General features: G+C 39.9%; 1 protein-coding gene and 1 long non-coding RNA gene across 5 annotated transcripts in view; one reads left to right on the forward strand and one right to left on the reverse strand.

The window, feature by feature from the left end:
- Positions 1-8,501, reverse strand: part of SMAD1 (SMAD family member 1) — a 58,674-nt gene extending 50,173 nt beyond the window's left edge. For 3 of the 4 annotated variants that reach the window (XM_042468949.1, XM_042468950.1, XM_042468952.1), the window contains exon 1: positions 8,044-8,500. The gene's annotated coding sequence lies outside the window, so the exon portion shown is untranslated. Of the gene's footprint in view, positions 1-8,043 lie in introns of all 4 variants that reach the window. The other variant, XM_042468953.1, reaches the window with a different exon arrangement.
- Positions 8,502-8,669: 168 nt separating this feature from the next.
- Positions 8,670-16,047, forward strand: LOC121931770. The gene is made up of 3 exons (XR_006104205.1): positions 8,670-8,959; positions 13,894-13,980; positions 14,349-16,047. It is a non-coding gene; the product is annotated as an uncharacterized LOC121931770 (long non-coding RNA).
- Positions 16,048-18,869: the final 2,822 nt, after the last annotated feature.

Raw genomic sequence — 18,869 nt, forward strand, 5'->3', positions numbered from 1 at the left:
GAGAGGTTGTGGGAGGAAAGGGGCAAACTAAGGACTAAACCAGAATTAGAATTGGAACCACATCCATCACATGTGATGTTCACTGTAGAAAGAGAACTGCACCAACCTGTTTTGAAAAACAATCTGATTTGCTAAGTACACTTTCACAGATGACAAGAAAAACTGAGAAATGCTAGGTGCCACACGCATGTCATCAAGTACAAGACTGAGGAATCTTGAATTATGATTCTAATCCCAATTTTATCCACAAGTCCTCACCAAAAACCAACAGTAAAGTAAATGTGTAGCCACAGCTTATTAGGACTTTTACATTTCATCAATTCAGCATGGTTTACCAACTCTTTCCATGAACATGATAACCCAAGTAGGTTTGTGTATGTGCCTTCAAGTTGTTTGTTGATGTATGCTAACCCTTAAAGTGCATAGGGTTTTCAGAGATGGCTTGCAATTGCTTCCTCAGAAAAATAGCCTACAACACTTGAAAATCTCTGGTGGTCTCCCATTTAAGTACTAACAAATGCTAACCCTGTTTAGATTCCAAGCTCAGATGAGATCTGGTGCCTTCAGGGTATTGCAGGGCTATTCAAAACTTGCAGAATGAATTAACTAATGTTTAACTAATACTTAAAGACTGCCTCAAGTTCTTCAAATGAATTCCTTTTCCTAAAGAAACAGTAATCACACTCTTCCTTTAATCTGTCAAAATTCCAAATGCTACTAGTATTCCCCAAATCTTCATTTTCACCTCTTCTGTCCCAAAAGGGTTTGCCTTCAAAACTCTCATTGTTTGTTGCATAGTACATCCTGGAGTCTACAGCTGGATATATAACAATGTAGTTTGGAAAGACCAATTACTAATCCAGTATTTTTTTTTAATTCCCTGTGATTGGGTGGCATATAAATAAATCCTATTATTATTATCCCACAACTCTTTGATCTGGAACCATGATTGGGCATGTGCTTACCAGATACAAGGCTTCAAGAAGAAAGTCATTTCATAAATTTTGATATCCTATCACCACTGTTTATTTTTTATTTTATTTTTTGGTTAGGTCATTTTCTGAATTAACTCAAACTGATGGGCACATCATCTCACATCAACAAAATCCGTAGGGCCTAAGCATTTTTGTAATCATCTACCAATCAAGTTTTCACTTTTCCAACTCTGTTAATAACTTAATTCATCATTGCTAAGGTTTGCTATAGGCAGGAATCTAGCTATGCCTAGAACTGCACTAAGCCACAGAGGTAGGTAGGGAAGGGGTGGGGGGAACAGAACACTTACAATTTACTTTTGCTTATTGTTATTTGATACTCAGAGCAGAAACTGTGGTTTTCTATAGCACTATAATTGCCAGGAAGTATATTGCATATGCAGGCTGAATTAACTGTGAAATGTTTGCCTGCAAATATAACAGCTCTCATTAGGTTTGTTACATTTGCCTGAAGCAGCACATGCCAGAGGCCACCTCTTGAACATCTAAACAGAGCAGGGATCTCATAGTAGATCTCCCAATATTTTAGTGTTCAAACCAACTGACCTGATGTCTTTGCAGTTAGAGTTTGGTGATCCACTATAGAATGCTAGGATAAGGCAAGTTTTAAAATGTATATTTATGCCAATTTAACAGTTAAGGGTTTTTCCTACCTTTGGTCAACATCTGCAGTTCAATAAGCTCTTAAGCCAATTTAGATTTCAACATAGGTTTCAAAGTGCTAGCCATGACTTATAAAGCCCTATGGGGATCCTATCTGAAAGACCTTATATCCCCACATGAACCTGTCAGAATCTTATGATCTATGGGGGAAGCTTTCTCTCAGTCCCACAAGAGCCAACATCACAGCTCTCTTGGTGGGGACATAAGAGAGAGCCTTATCAATGGTTGCTTCCACTCTCTGGAACTCCCTTCCAAAGTTAGGCTGGCCCCCTTCCCTGATCTCCTTTTTCTGGCAGCCAAAGACAAATATGTAATTGCTCACAGGGAGGCTTCTTATTGGGGTGGGTGTTTTATTTATTTTTTAACTTTTGTATGCTTTATGTTGTTTTAAATTGGATGATTGTAACTGTTGTTGTTTTTTTAACTTTATTGTTAAGATTTTACAGTGGTCCCTCCACATTCGAGGGGTTTAGGGCCACAGGACCCTCGTGAAAGTGGGGGAAAAAATCCATATAAAAACACTACATTTTTACTTAAGAGACCTACCTCTGGGAAACTCTAGGCCCTCCAGTGCAACTCTATGGTCAACATCTGCCAAAAGTTGACCATAGACAGAATCATGCTGGAGGACCTACAAATGCCTACAGAAGTGTTTTCTCTAGGAATATCTAGATACTCCAGCACAACTCTATGGTCAATTTTCAGCAGAATTTCTCTGGAGGACCTGGGGATTCCTAGAGAGAACAAATTGATCAAATCCGCAAATACGGAGGGTTAACTGTAATTGATTCCTTTCGTGAGACACCTTGGGTACCACTCTGGGAGAAAGGTGGCATATATAAACATAAAGTAAATAAAGCACTAAAAGGGTTTTTTTTTTAAAAAAAGAAGACAGGCTGTTTTTACAATGAATCACTTCTGAAAATTCACCTCTATATTCCACACAAAGGAAGAATATTGTCAAGTGATTCTGATACTTACTATCATAATATATTTCATTATAATAACTGAACAAAAAAGCTCACCGGCTGACCCCCTCATGTCATCTTGATGTATCATTTTGCATTTCACTGCCGTAAGTCAATTTGAGATCTACAGCAGGTTGGAAAGGCAAGTAATGATGCTCTCTGAAGTCTCTGGGGAGTCCACATTATACACAGCTTACATTATTTATAAAGCCTAGATGATGCCTCCATTAGCCTTGCAGGATTACACACCAGAAGACAGCACGTATACTTGACAGTAAGGGCTGCTGCACTGCCAGCACAGCTTAATTCAAGTTTACCTTCTCCCTAGGCTGATCTTGTCCTCTGTTTACACGTGTTAAGCTGGAATGCAGTGAGAAATTGGTTTGGAAATAATAATTGCCATGCTTTCATTTTAAGATACACACAGACTTCATACATGTAAAAGCACTTCTGAGTTATTATTCCTCAACAAGCACACAAGCAATGAAGTCAGATATGCTGTTTTAAAAACAACAGAACAAGCAATTTTAAAAGGGACTGTCAGGCATGCAGGACTCTGGATTTACAATCACATTTCAGCTTTCCTTAATTTTGTGTTGTCTGTCTACAGATGCACTCCCCTCCACCCAGTATTTTAAAAGAGGGGATGGAGAAGGAACATATGTACTAGTGTTACCAGTGTTAGACAAATCCTTCCTGTCTACCCTTTTCCCATTGTTCTAAGAAGGGGAGGTGGACTGTGTGTGTTTGCTTTCAAAAGGTTATGCACATGGACAAGTATCCTTCCCCCATCAGTTTTATAGTTCTAAAGGGGCAGAGGAGGGAGCGGTGAAGGAAACGATGATGGGATAGGATAAACTATCAGTTAGTGGGATCATATCCAAGTCTATTCATGGGGCAGTATAAGGTAGCATCCGGTATGAGCAGGTGGGAAAATGTTCTCTCCCACTTTGGCTCAAGAGGATATGGTGATATTTGAAGCAGGAAGAGCATAATTTGTGAATGGCGTCAGATGTGCATTAACAGAAGGGAAGGAGGGGAAGGCAGGATGAAAAATGCAAGTGCCTTAGTTTCTAAATTTGCATTCTAACTTTCTCCCACATAATTTTTTTAAATGTGGGATTGGAGCCTTAGAGGTTCGCTCATCCTGCCCATCACCATTATGAACACTGATCTTCTTCAGTATGACTGGGGATGCAGTCCAATGTATGTGAGGGCACCAGGAGAAAGGTGGCCTATACAATGGTCCCTCCACATTTGCTGGGGTTATGGGTGAAGGACCCCCATGAACGTGGAAAAAACACAAATAAAAACTATTCTTTTTATCAGAAAGAACACCTTTCTAGGCATCTCCAGGTCCTCCAGTGCAACTCTATGGTCAACATCTGCCAGAAGTTGATCACAGAATCATTTAATGTCTAGAAAAGTGTTTTCTCTAGGAACTTCTAGGTTGTCCAGCACAACTCTATGGCCAACTTCTGTCAGAGTTGTGCTGGAGGACTTGAAGATTCCTACAGAGAACACATTAATCAAATCCACAAATAATAAAATCCGCAAAAGCCAAAACCACAAATGTGGAGGACCAACTGCATTATCTTTGCCTCTCTAAATGCTTCTCAAAGGTATTTAAAGTCATCAGATCGTATGCATATGTGTGTGAACTCAAAAGCAGGAAGAAGGGTATCAGAAAAAAGAATGGTATTTGATTACATTTGTGTGAGAGAATGAAAGAAAGGGTCAGGCTTGACACAAGGACAAATCAGTACCCTTGTAACCCAATCTGGCCTTGAACTAAAATGATCTTATCTGTAGAGATAGCTAGGACACATTGTAAGGTTCTCTGCGCTTCTGATTTAACATGTATCCTGCAGACCCAGTTAGTTATGTTTTGAGGACAAAAGGTCCTCCAGGTATTGCTGTTATCAAAGACCAGAGCAATTCAAAGCCCTCTTGAGAACAGACAACGCAGAAGTGGTCCTAAGTTGCTTTCAGTCTTCAGCAGATATCTGCTGTCTGTTTCTAGGTGTAACATGCCTTTAGAAAAATAATCACTCATAAATTTAAGCTAGCTAAGTGCCTGGAAGAGTATGATCTTCCATGTTACTTCTCAGCAGCCAAATGTTTGGGGGGGGAAATCTTTGTGGGGTTTTACTTACTCAGCTGCCATTCTTAAAGAGACAAAAAGGCATACAGAGTGCAGGAGTGAACTGACGCAGCTTCTAACTGTAACATTTAAAACAGATTTTTGCATTTTCGTGAGAGGCTGCAATTCAAGTATAAACTCCGGATGCACGTTCAGTTTAATTAAGAGCAGCTTTCTATTAGTATGCAGGAGTGATTCATCCTCGACCCATTTACAATATGCCTGTTCACCAAGAAACTCTTAACCTAGGAGTGACATCTGCATTTCAGTCATTAGGGAGGCAGCCACCGCTGCTGGAAATGGGATAGCAAAAATTAAATGTTCCTTAATTTGAGTCCACCCCCACCCCGAATGTATGTTTAGTTAGAATAATGATCAATCGTTTCCTGAAGCCACTCCTCAAATTAAAGCAGTGATTCCTATTTATGCCGCGTAAGGAAGAACTAAGTCAGCCCACACACAGCTTCATCAACTATTAACAAAGGGCTAGAAAACCAGTGTTCTCGCTTTCCCACAACCTCTCTGGGAATCCTATAATGGTTTCTGGAATAAAAAGGTAGATATTTTAGATGCTGAGTGAGAAAATCTGCATCCAATAATCCAGGCTGACACCCACTTTAACTGCCATAGATCAATGCTATGGACTTCTGGGATTTGTAGTGTGCTGTGACACCAGGGCTCTCTGACATGGAAGGCCAAAAGTCTCACACAACTACAGTTTCCAGAATTTTGTAACATTGAGCCATGGCAGTTAAAGTGGTGTCAATCCTGGATTATTTCTGCAGTGTGGATGCAGCCTGATGGGAAATAATCCAGGTTGACACCATGATGGTCCAAAACACACTGCAGAAATAATCCAGTTTGAGACCGCTTTAACTGTTCTGGCTCAGTGCTAGGGAATTCTGGAAACTGTAGTTTTGTGAGACATTTAGCCTTCTCTGACAGAGAGCCCTGGTGCCACAACAAACTACAATTCCCAGGATTCCCTAGTGAGCCAGAGCAGTTAAAGCGGTCTCAAACTGGATTATTTCTGTAGTGTGTTTTGGGCCTTCAACTGCCATGGCTCAATAATATGGAGTTCTGGGATTTGTAGTTCTGTAAGATGTTTAGCCTAGAATGCCATTTCCTCAATCCACAGACATAAGACAATGGGTCTTGTCCCTCTAAAACAGTGGTCCCCAAAGCGTGCCCTTTAAGAGATTTTGGACTTCAGCTCCCAGAAGCCTCAGGCATGTTGGCGAATACTCTGGAATTCTGGGAGATGAAGTCCAAAATCACTTAAAGAGTGACCACTGCTCTAATAAATGGAAATTTCAAAAAAAAAAAAAAAGAAAGAAAAAGAAAGAAGGGGGGAACATTACAAAGTGGAAAACCTTTGCTACTAGGGAGACAAAACACACCGCAGAAATAATCCAGTTTGAGCCCACTTTAACTGCCAGTGCTCAATGCTAGGGAATCCTGGGAACTGTAGTTTTGGGAGACATGTAGTCTTCTCTTTCAGAGAGCTGTGGTGCCACAATATACTACAGTTCCCAGCATTCCCTAGCAGTTAAAGCGGTCTCAAACTGGATTATTTCTGCAGTGTGTTTTGGGCCTGAAATGATGATGATGGTGGTGGGGTTCATACGCCTCAGAAACATCAAACGTGAAAAGTTTATCACACAAAGCAGATTGGGAGTTTCTCCCACAAATATCCCAGAACAATAGCATAATTACGCAAAATGATTTCACACGGCGTCATGCATAAACCCGCCATTAAAGCGGTCACAAAGACGCATTAACACGCATCTTTTTTACTTTTGGGATTTCAGCGACGACGCATTGCCAACATCGATTGTGTGCGAAAACCATCTGCGCAATTACTCGCCATTTCCGCTTTCTTTGTGGGAGGCTTTAAAACACGCTTTAATCTCTCTTTAATGCCAAAACTAACGCCTCAGTGTGATAAACTCTGGAGTCCAGAAATAAAAATACTACTCCATTGTGTCGGTTGGGCCTTTCTTTCTTTCTTTCCTTCCTTTCTTTCAGATGGCAAAACCCAGCCTTTTCTGCCGACTATGGAGAAACTATAATGGGAAGTTTTTGGGAAAAGGAAAGCTGTGGAAGTTTACTTGGCCTTTGAACACAAAAAAGCAGCCAAGAGAAAGTGGGGGAAGGGTATATTTTTATTTCATTTCATGTATATTTCGATTGTATTCCTCCTTCCAGGCCTTTGAGAGGGAAGAAGGCACCATCCAAAAAGGGCCTCCATCTACAAAGAGAGGGAAGGAAAAGGAGAGAAAACTTTTGAAGGCTGCGAAGTTAACAACCATTGACTCCTTCACTGAGGCCTTCGCCGCCATCATGAGGGGAACTCAGGCTCCCCATATAAAACCCTTTTGCTCCTTTTTTCCTCTTTATCCAGACAGATAAAGGGAATGGAAAAGATATAGGGGCCTCACAGCCAAGGCACCACAAAATGGAGGAGGTTCAAGGAAAAACTGTGGGACACACACCAGCACCAAAAACAAAAGGCTTGAAAGCACTCCTCTAGGAATGTAAATTCACCCTTATGCTTAAAATGGAGGGCCTTTTTTGGGATTCCTCCTGGACAGAGCAAGGTTGGAATGGAGGACAGGTCCAGGAAAAGGAGGACGTCTAGTCCCCCATGCTAAAAAGTGCAAGGATATTTTGGAATTCCTCCTGGACAGAACAAGGATGGAATGGAGGACACGTCCTGGTAAAGGAGGACTTCTAGACATTTTTTGAGGATTCCTCCTGAAGGTTGAAAGGGAGGACAGGTCCTGGAAAAAGGAGGACATCTGGTCGTCGTCCCCAGACGTGCTAAAAATAGAGGACATTTTGGAATTCCTCCTGGAGAGGAAAGGTTGAAATAGAGGACACGCCCTGGAAAAGGAGGACCTCTAGACATTTTGGACTCCCTCCTGAAGGTTGCAATGGAGGACACGTCCTGGAAAAGGAGGAACCTCTGGCCACCCCAGCCGTGCTAAAAATGGAAGGCATTTTGTGATCTCTCCTGGGCAGAAGGTTTAAATGGAGGACAGGTCCTGGAAAAAGGAGGACCCCTGGGTCGAGAGAAAAAGGGACCCCCTTTCTTCTTCCTCCTCCTCCTCCTCCTTCTTCTTCCAAGGCCTTTTCGGGGACAAGAGGACTAAAATGGGAGTGGAGCAAGAAACAAACGACGATGGAGGAGAGGTTTTTGCAAAAGAAGGGGAGCAGATCCATTAGGAAGGAAAGAAGAAGAAAGGAGAAAAGGAAGAAGAGTTGGTCTTACCGGCTGAAGTTGGGAGGAGGCTCCAAGAAGAAGAAGGAAAAGCATGCACAAAAAGGCGCCCCACTCTGGGCAGATTGGAGGGATCCTTCCTCCTCCCCTCCTTCTCCGTCCTGGCTTTTCTTTTCTTTTCTTCTCCTTCTTCTCTTTCTTCTTCTTCTTCTCCTCCTTTTCCCCCCTGCTCCGCTCCTGCTTTCCCGGCGCTGCGCCGCTGTTCCTGGATTGATCTGGTCTCACTGGCGTCAGAGAGTCGCAACCACCCAGCCTCCACTTACTGCGCTGCCAATACACAACAGGCACATATATACACACACTCACACACAACCACACACACACAGACACTCAGTACTAGGCCGCCGAGTTAGGGATCCTCTCCAAATGCCCAGCCCCGAGGAGGAAGGCCTGGCTGGCTAAACGGAACAGCCCCGTCCCTTTTGCCTTTCTCTCTCCTAGGCTAAGAAGCAGCAGAAGAAGAAAGGAAGGAGGAGGAGGAGGAGGAGGGGAAAAGGAGGAGGAGGAAAGAGGTGGAGGAGAAGAAGGAGAAGGAGAAGAGGAAGGAGAAGAGGAGGAGGAAGGATGATGAGAAGAGGAAGGAGGAGAAGTAGGAGAAGAGGAGGAGGAGGAAGATGAGGAGTAAGAAGAAGGACAAGAGTGAAGAGAAGGAGGAGGAGGAAGAGAAGGAGGAAGAGGAGAAGAGGAAGGAGGAAGAGGTGAAGGAGGATTCCTCCCTTCCCTTCCGCCTGCCTGTTCCCTACCTGAGAGGCTCCTCTCCATACTGGCCCATCTCCTTAGAAATGAACATTATCCCTTTCAGTCTATTCTGCCCCCCTCCACAGCCCTAAATTATGCTTCACTCAAGTACCATATCTACCAGATGTGAAGTTACACAGGAGCCAAACTGAGGGCATTGTCATCCTAGGTAAGAACTGTGGGCTTTATCACATGGGCAAAAAAGACAGGATCATAGCAGGATGCTCCCATCAATATCACACAATAAGGCAAAGATTATCACATGATGTTGCGCGATATTGTGATTATCGCACGAATAAAGAGGAATTCTAGTGCTGCTTTTTATTCACGGGAAAGTCCCGTGAATAAAATCCAGGGCTAGAATTCCTCTTTATTCACGTGATGATCTCAGTATTGAACAATGTCATGTGATAATCCACACGTTGCTGTGTGATATTGATGGAAGCATCCTATGCTTCTGTCTTTTTTGCCCATGTGATAAAGTTGTGCGTCTTCCTCATCCCTCCACCCAAATTTAATTTTCCTTCATTCTCCAAATATTGAGGGGACCAGAATATTGAAAAGTGTTTTCCATGTCTGCTGTTTGCTCTGTTTGCATTTCTCTTGGTAACTTTGCCTGTCCTTTTTCTTTGGATGCCTAAACTCTGTTGCTCAACAGAAGTTTTAACTTACTGCTATACTTGAAATTTGGGGACTGGAGGAAAATTTTATTTCAATAAATGTTTTAGTCTCCTGGGTGTCACAAGACTCTCTTTTTGTGCCTGTGTGCATGGACACACACAAAGATAAAGACGACGAGCTAAATTCATTGATGGTCCCAACTAAAATAGACTTACTGATGTCAGCCACAAGCAACACAAGTCCCATTGATTTCATTGGTCAGACTAATGCTGCATTTAACCCTGGCCAGAGGATTCAAGATCCTGAAGTGCAAAGATATATTACTGAATACTAATGTTAGGATTGTCCATGTCATCATATTTCCAAATTCTATGTGTGATTGTGAAAGGTGGACAGTGAAGAAAGCTGATAAGAAAATAAACTATTGTAATTTGAAATGTGATGCTGGACAAGATTTCTGTGGACACCATGGACTGTCAAAAAGACAAATAAATGCATCCTAAAGCAAATCTGGCCTGAACCCTACCTAAAAGCCAAGATGACTAAAATAGACTTTGTCCATATCATAAGAAGACATTAATCCCTAGAAAAAACAATAATGCTCGGTAAGGTAGAAGGCAGTAGGAAAAGAGGGGGACTATTACAGATGGGTAGACTCGTTCTACGAATCCATGGCCCTGCGTCTGCAAGATGTGAGCAAGGCTGTTGATGATAGGATAACTTGGAGCTCTTGTTCATTTGTTGTCATTGTTATGTGACCCTAACGCAAACGTATCAAGGGGTTTTCTTGGCAAATCACCCCATCTTCAACATGTGTATGCTTATGGGGTCAAGTAGGTCAAAGATCTAATAAATGCTCAATCTCAAGAGGAACACGTCAAGGCTGTCCGCTCTCACCCCTGCTATTCATCACTGTAATGGAAATATTAATACAAAATTTAATACAAATTTGTATTAAATTAAATATTAATACAAAAAATTAAAGCTAAAGAAGGGATTTCAGTACCTAAAATTCAGACTCATAAATACTCTTTAAGAGCATATGCAGACGATATTGTAATCTTTTTAGATAATCCCTTGTATAGCTTAAAACACTTGGAAGCAGTTATTGAGGAATTCGGCGAAATATCAGGAATTAAATTAAATAAAAGCAAATGTGGTATTATAACAAAGAATTTAACATTAAAAGAAATAGAAAAATTAAGGAAAAATACCCAAATTCAAATCATGGAAAAAATCAAATATCTGGGAATTACAATAACCAGCCAGAACAAAGATTTATATAAGAATAATTATGGAAAGGTATGGGACAAAATTAAGAACGAATTCAATAATTGGAATAACAAGAATCTATCCTTAATGGGTAGAATCGCAACAATACAAATGTGTACCCTTCCCAAAATGTTATTCTTATTTCAAACGCTCCCAATAATCGAAAACAAATCTACGTTTACACTTTGGAATAAGGAAATAAAGAAATTTATCTGGAGAGGGAAAAAAGCAAGAATAAAATTGAAGGTTTTACAAGACATAAAAGAAAAAGGTGGAATGGGCCTACCAAATTTAGAACTTTATTATAAAGCATGTAATCTACTCTGGATAAGAGATTGGATATTGTTAGAAGATAAGAAATTACTGGATCTAGAGGGGGCAGACCTTAAGGCAGGATGGCACAAGTATTTACAACAAGACCAACATGATAAAAAGTTTAAAAATCATATGGTAAGGAAAGCCTTAGTAAAAACATGGAACCAATATAAGGAATTACTATATTCAAAGACTCCAAGGTGGCACTCAACTCAGGAGGCACTTTATAAAAATGATTACAAGGGGAAACACAGTTGGCTGAAATATAATGATTATTTGAGAACAACTAATGGAAAAACAGAAATGTTGACCCATTCTCAATTAGAGCAACAAGGGGTAAAATTGAATTGGCTACAATATGAACAATTAAGAAAGGAATTTATTAAGGATACCAATCTGGGAGGGATAGAACCAAAATGGACAGAGTTTGACAAAATCATTTTGGGAGGAGAAAAGGGATTTATCAAAAAGACATATAAACTATTATTAAATACTGAAATGCAAGATGAACTAATTAAGGAAACTATGATAAAATGGATGCAAAATATAGGAAAGACAATCGCTATAGAAACGTGGGAAAAGTCTTGGAAAAATACCCAAAGATTCACCAGATGCAATACTCTTAAGGAAAACTTTGCTAAAATATTTCACAGATGGTATCTAACCCCCTCATGCCTCTCTAAAATGAATAAGAACTGTAGTCCCCTCTGTTGGAAATGCAGAATTAAAATCGGAACAATGTATCATACATGGTGGAAATGCAGGGAAGTTCAAAAATATTGGAGGAAAATTCATAAAGAAATACAAGAAACATTGGAAACCAATATCCCCCTAAATCCTGAGTTGTTCTTATTAAATATTATTGATGACAAGTTCAATAAAGACCAAACAAATATAATACTCTATATGATTACGGCAGCACGTATGGTACTCGCAAGATATTGGAAAACAGACATTATACCAGATATACAGATCTGGAAATATAAAGTACACGAGTTTATTATAATGGATGAACTTACAATATTAGCAATGGGAAGTACAAATCAGACAAATGGGAAAAAAATGGGGTAAAATCAAGGGAAAGTGGTCCCTGTAAATGAAGGTTTTAATCATAGAATATAAAATACAATATACAAACTGAAAAACGAGGAATGTTTTCATCATATTTCTTTTCTTTACTTTATAAAGTAATAATAACATTACAAAGACACAAGAATATTATTATGTGACTATGTAAGAAAATACTATGCCAAAGTGTTATGTTCTTTTTGGAAATACTTTATGATTTTTGTAATATATATATATATATATATATATATATATATATATTGTCAGGGATGATGGGAGTTGTGGCTCTTCACCTGGCCTGGAACTCACCACCTGGTTGTGCACCACACTGACCAGTTTTGGCCAGTGGTTAAAGCTTAGCAGAGTTACAGAGAATAGGCTGAAGACCCCGACAAACTCTCCAAGCCTTCTCACTCTTGCTTCCACAGAAGTCTTCACCCTTCTTCACCAGGGTCCTGCTGGTTCTTGTAGCTTCACCCAAGACACCAGACAACTCAGTAGTCTTATATAAAAGATCTACTTTATTCTACTATATACACAGCTCCAAACAATACTCAACTCCTCACTCTCCAATCCAACTACTCACAACTACAACCCACAAAATACACTGGGATGTATAGTCATTATTATAGCCATATCATGGTACCACCTACTGTTGTCTGTTTCCACCCAGTAGGCGTGTACATCATTCCCATTGGTTCTCCTTGTTCATCCCACAATTAATGATTTCATCATCTCAGCCTTGACCACTTAACAATTGTCAGGTGTGTCCAATTATCCACTATGCATTTCTTGTCCTTGGCACTCTGGACCTGTTAATTGCTTTACCATTCACACCTGTGTGGTTCTCCATTGGCTTCTGCTGAGTCACTCTGACTCTCACATACATCTTTTATTTCTCTTACTGTATAACCCATGTGGCTTTTTCCTTAACATATATATATATAAAACAATAAAAGCAATTAAAAAAAAACAATGTAGATGGGCCCTTCCTAATGAGGATGCATGGGTATGATACTGGGTACACCATAGGTGTGCAATGTTTGCTCCTCTGGACAGTGAAGCTGCAAGTCCCATTAATCCAAGGCTGTTTAGCAACATCTGTAGGTTCACGTCTTCCCCAGCCCTGGTGTATATGATTGCTGTTAGACTTGATATTTAAATAACAACAACAACTTGAGAATGAAAGGAAAGCAAGGAAAAGTAGAAGTTAGAACTGAACCACCAAAATTGCTTTAGTTTTTCCTTGCTGTTCTTCTGTCCTGCCTTGCTTCTATCATGATATCTAAGACAAAGTCCTCTCTTGGTAGTCCCATGGCAGGGAAGCTTATCCCTAGATGGAAGCTAAACAGAGGGGAGGCCGGGCGGCTCATAAACAGATCCTAGGGATCTTAACAGCCTACAACAATAACAAATATCAAATTTGGAAGATTCCTGCTTAATTGTGAAACTTTGCAGGAATGTTCCATGGTCTGAGCAGTGTGTGTGTGTGTGTGTTGCCCTGTATTGGCAAGTTGAGTAGACCCCTCAGACCACAGGGGCCTGCTCATTCAAAAATGCATGAAGAGGACTGTGTCATTTGGTGACCCTTAGCATACTCTTCTATAATTGTTTATCAGGCTGATTGAGAGGAAGGTTGTCTATTTCAAGGGCTGTCAGAGGACAGTTTATTGTCTGAAGGTGTCCTCTTTTTCAAAGGCTGTTAGTTCAGCTTAAAGATGGAAAAGGATAAGAAGGGAAAGCAGAAAGGAATGGTGCCCATAAATACTTGTAGCACCTATCTGAGAAATCCATAGTAAGCAGCATCGTATCTGTTCTCCCATCCAGCTTGGAACCCAGCCTGATGTAGCTGAGCAAAGGTTGTGAGACATGCTAGCTGTCAACGCTTGGACAGAAGACTGAAAGCCATACAAGGTTTCTGATCACACTGTTCACTGCTATATTGTGAATATATTGTGTTTCCCTTTAAATATAGTGATTATTTCTAAATCTGCTTCTGTATAATATATAAGAATGTGTTCATTTAATGTCATCCTTTCCCCCTCTTTTGTCCTTTTTTCTTCCTTACTCTCATTGGTGATGTATTTCTTCTTTTGGTGTTTAAGTAGTCACTCCTGTTATTGACAGTTGGTAAAATGAAGGATGTCCCTTGCCTCTTCTTCCTGATTCTTTAGTATGTGCTTATGAGAGATATAAAGGTTATAATTTATGGTGGTGGCACTGTTTCCCCCACATTCATCAGCTTGGAATCACAGTGTAGGGTTTTTTTTTTTCCTATGTAGGTGCCTCAAATCCTGGAGGAACAGGGCACTTGGCTCCCACAGCAAAGCTGAAGATGCAAAGTAAAGTATTTTTTATTTGAAGTCAAAGCCAAGGAAGGTCAAGTTCAGCAAAGGAAATTGTTTGTCCTTGGGCTCACCAGTAGCCCCAGAGTCATTAATCCTTTTCAAAAAGAAATATAGTAACACTTTCTCTTCAGTGATGCCAAGCTCATCATAAACATTCTGATATCATTATTTCATGGCTCAACATCCTATCTCAGCATGCTATGTATTTGTTACATAAAAAGAAAAGGCAATCAGAAAAGTCCTGTGTTTGAACTTTGAAGATATCTGGGCTTCTGTATTATGTAGTGACAGAGATGTAGCATCTCATGTAGCAGGGATGGGAATCATGCAGGCCTCCAGATGTTGTTGGACTGTAGTTCTCCGCATTTCTCACCAATGGCTAGGGCTTCTGGGGCTTGCAACAATAACATCTGTGTCTGTTCAGCTCCCATTCCTGTTCTAGAATTAGCCATAAAAGATGTGAACATGGTTCTGTAATGCTAATTCCAGCTAGAACAGATCTATTGAAATGAATGGCACATGTTACTCACAACCTATCTAGGTCCAATTTGATCCCAAAGGATCTGTTTTCACTGATTTCGAATTAACCCTTACAGTTCTATCATTTATTCCCCTCTTATATTGCAATTTTTGTTTTCATTGGTGTTCTATTGTTTGCTTATTTTTTTGTTTTCCATATGTCAAGGAATATATGCTGTATGTTGATTACAATGAATTTCAGTCAAATATGGCATTTGATTCAGGGATGAGCAAAGTGTGACCTTCCAGATGTTGGACTGCAATTTGCATCTTATCACTAGCCAATATAGCCAATGGTGAGGAATGCTGGGAGTTACACCCCTGGCTTAATTGGTGGCATTTCTACAGGTAGTTAGATTTTTTTTAAAGTGTTTCAGATAGAATTGTAATAACAGGAATATCTGTCACAGATAATCATAACCTGAAAGGATTTATATTTCCTTTAGAAAGGCCAGTATTGCTTTAACAGGAGCATACAAAGTTGCATGTGATTAAGGGCAGCACATATTAATATTAAGTCTCTGTTGAGTCTAGAATAGCTTCTTGTGCCCTACTCTACTCACTGATACTGAAGAGCTCAGCAAGGCAGGGCTGGTCCAAAGCATTTTGCTCCTCGAGACAAAAAACAAGATGGCACCTCCCCTTTCATTCCATGTACAAAAGTTGACTGGACCAAGTGTTGAACCTTTCTTCAACACTACTAATGATTCCAATATTCCTCTGGCTACAAGAATAGAGCTGAGTGCTTCTTCACAGACAGCCCACTATCCACCAGCAAGGCAATGCTGGAAGGAGACTGCTACAGCTGAAAGTCGGGGTTTGATCGGAGCGGGCGGACAAGTACCCTCATCCCACTTGATGGAGATTTGTGTGCTCTGGGCTCTATTAAGGATTAGAGTTACAGGAGCCTCGTCCCAGATCCAATCTGACATCCTACCTCTGACTTAATAGCAGTAAATCATCTCCATGTCAAGTGAAGCTGCCCAATAAATTGTTATTACAAAATAATAAGATAACTTAATTACATTTTAACAACCATTTTGTATGTTCTCTCTGTGTGCACGTACCTTGTGTATGTGTATATGCCTTCAAGTCACTTGTCGACTTATGGCAACCCCATAAACCATACTCAGAGGTGGTTTTGCAGTTCCTTCTTTTGAAATACAGCCTACAGCACCTGTATTTTGTGCATGTTGGTTGTCTTAATAAAGGTATCACTGTTTTATGGATTCTGGATGTTATTGTACCCTACAGCAACTGCTATTCATTGGTGCTCTCCCATCTTAGTAATAAGACCCTGCTTAGCTATCAAGATCAGATGGATCTGGTGCCTTTAGGGTATTAGGCCTGTCTTCAAGTCTCTATGTGTATTTTAATCTGTATGTGTTTTAATTTTTTATAAGATGCCTTGCATTTGAGGGCAAATCTGACACACACACACACACACACCACCTGTATAGTCTGCACACTTCAGGATGGAATCCAACCAAGAAGGGAGGAGAAAAATTAGAGTTGACAACCCAGCCTTATACTGTTGTTTAAATGCTAGATAAGACAAGGAGTGACTGAGCTGTAAGCATGAACAAAGACGTAGAAATATTGATCAAGATTGGGCAGAGTTATAAACCAAAAGTGAGAGGTCTCTTATTAGAAATGATGACAGTTCATCTAAGCTAGATTTAGAAGAACAGAAAGTTGTTCTGAGAGTAAAAAGGGGCTCTTGAAGAGCTTTTGGGATTAGTGGGTCTCTATACCACAACAGAGCCATCTCATCTCATCTTTCCTATGGAAGTGAGTATTCTCCTATAGAATGAAGCAAAAGGCACGAAGCACACAGAATCATCAGAGGAATGAAAACATTCTAGTATTATTAAATACATTTCACTCTTCTAAATTAGATGGTACTTCTAAAGTAATTGAATATCTAGATGCCAAAAAATATTTGCTTGGCTCAGAATACTCATTTATCTTTGGTACTTATGTTCTGATGGGATTCAGACCAAAATTCATTACTTAGGTCAGATTAATGTATCCATCCGTAACAGCCAAGACCCTGATTAAAGATTTTAAATTAAAAGTTTGGAGACTGAGACAATAGCAGGCAGGACTTGCCTGCTATCTTTCTTTACTGCTTGTCATCACAAGCTATAGATGGATGAAAGAATTCACTCCATCAACTGTTCCTAGTTTCAAAGTCAGGAATCTAGAATATCAGGTTATAGATATTACATCGCTGTAATAGCAATCTGGTTTTAAAAGCACCCACTAGGCATACAGGAGCTGTCCCTTTTTCCTGCTGAAACCATTACAGAACAAGAAAAATAGTTGCTAGCAGGCCCACTCATGTCCCTTAAGAATGTCCCCACCCCTGCAAACAGGCCTCAGTGACATTAGCTGAGAATTGTATGAACCATCTTTGAAAATAAATTATTTCCTTCTAACTTTTCCACTTGGAGACATTTACATAACTGGATTAACATGGTTTTCCATTTGTATCTTGGAAGACACCCTTCCTATGAGCCTGCTTTAACAAATTAATTACACTTTCCCTGTTCTTAAGAGCCCTGTCCCAGTTACATCTTGTTAAAAAAAACCTGCCAAGTGTTATATTAAAACAGATTTTGACATAGAGTAGGTACAAAATTCAAAGTTCCTCTCCTTTTCTGGTCATGATGCAATTGTAAACCCCATTGTTTTGCTTCTTCGCTTCACACCATTCCTTCAAACTGTCATTAGTACTCACTTGTATATGAGCGTAAGTCCTGTTCAACTTATTTCTCAACAAAATGGCTAGTAGACTTGTAGCATTTCAAATACTAAATAGCGTACAAAGTTTTGAAAGTAGTTTACCTGTTCAAAAACAAGCCGATGAGTAGATTTTCATGCATGGTCTTATAAGTGATAAGACTAGTAAGCACAATGCTGTTGTAATAATTAGCTTCTGAAATAGTTGAAACTGCCTTCTAGGAAACACTGCAAGAGCTGGATTACATTATGGCCCAAATCCAGTACACCACAAAACTGGCACACAGATACAGTTCAGAGTGCAAAGGGGATGTTCTGTTCTTTTTGTCAGGAAATGTTTTGTGCCCATCGCATGTACAGAGAATTTCCCCCAAACTAGTGCTGAGCCATTCTGTGAATATTATATTTTGTGTACATCAATGTAATTAGCTAGTGGCATATCTTCAAACAGGTATGTGATATCATATATTAAACAATTTCATCTCTTTGCTGCATCTCAATATGACCATAAAACAGAACCCAGTGTGAGGATTTGGGACAGAGTGTATTTTTTTGAGTGTATGTCTGTATGTATACTGAGTATGTTTATATTACTATATAGTTTTTTTTAAATTTATATTTCCCACCTCTCCCATGGATTGATGTATGTTTTATATTTATATGTCTGTATGTCAGGTACCCATATCTTGCCTTCTAATCCACCAGATTCACAGGATTGTTTACAAGCAATTAACAATTATGAAACAGTTGAACACCACCACCCCTCACACACACACACAGGATGGCAAAATTCAGATACGACTTGATGTAGGACTAAGACCAATAAACAGAGAAAAACATTATACAAAAATGTATAATGGCATCTCATTGTACATTTAAAAGCCAGATAAATGAAACTATTTTGTCCTGGACCTGAAAATGTAAGGCAATGTGTAGCAGGAAAGCCTTTCTATAGGGTGGTTTAAACAAACTGGGTGTCACATTCAGAAAATGCATACCCCGGTTGCTCTCCAGGGTCTGCTGAATACATGCTAGCATATAAATTGAGAGGATTGCAATCTGGTATGCAATTGTAGGAGAGCAGAAATCACTGATTTGCCCATGTATTGGGGTTACTAGTATCTAGATTAGGGACAAATCTTATCCTGCCGTGGAAAGACTCTACTTCTGTATGTTGTAACTGCAAGTTTG

This window comes from Sceloporus undulatus, chromosome 5 (assembly GCF_019175285.1).
Source record: "Sceloporus undulatus isolate JIND9_A2432 ecotype Alabama chromosome 5, SceUnd_v1.1, whole genome shotgun sequence".
In the NCBI taxonomy this organism is placed as follows: domain Eukaryota; kingdom Metazoa; phylum Chordata; class Lepidosauria; order Squamata; family Phrynosomatidae; genus Sceloporus; species Sceloporus undulatus.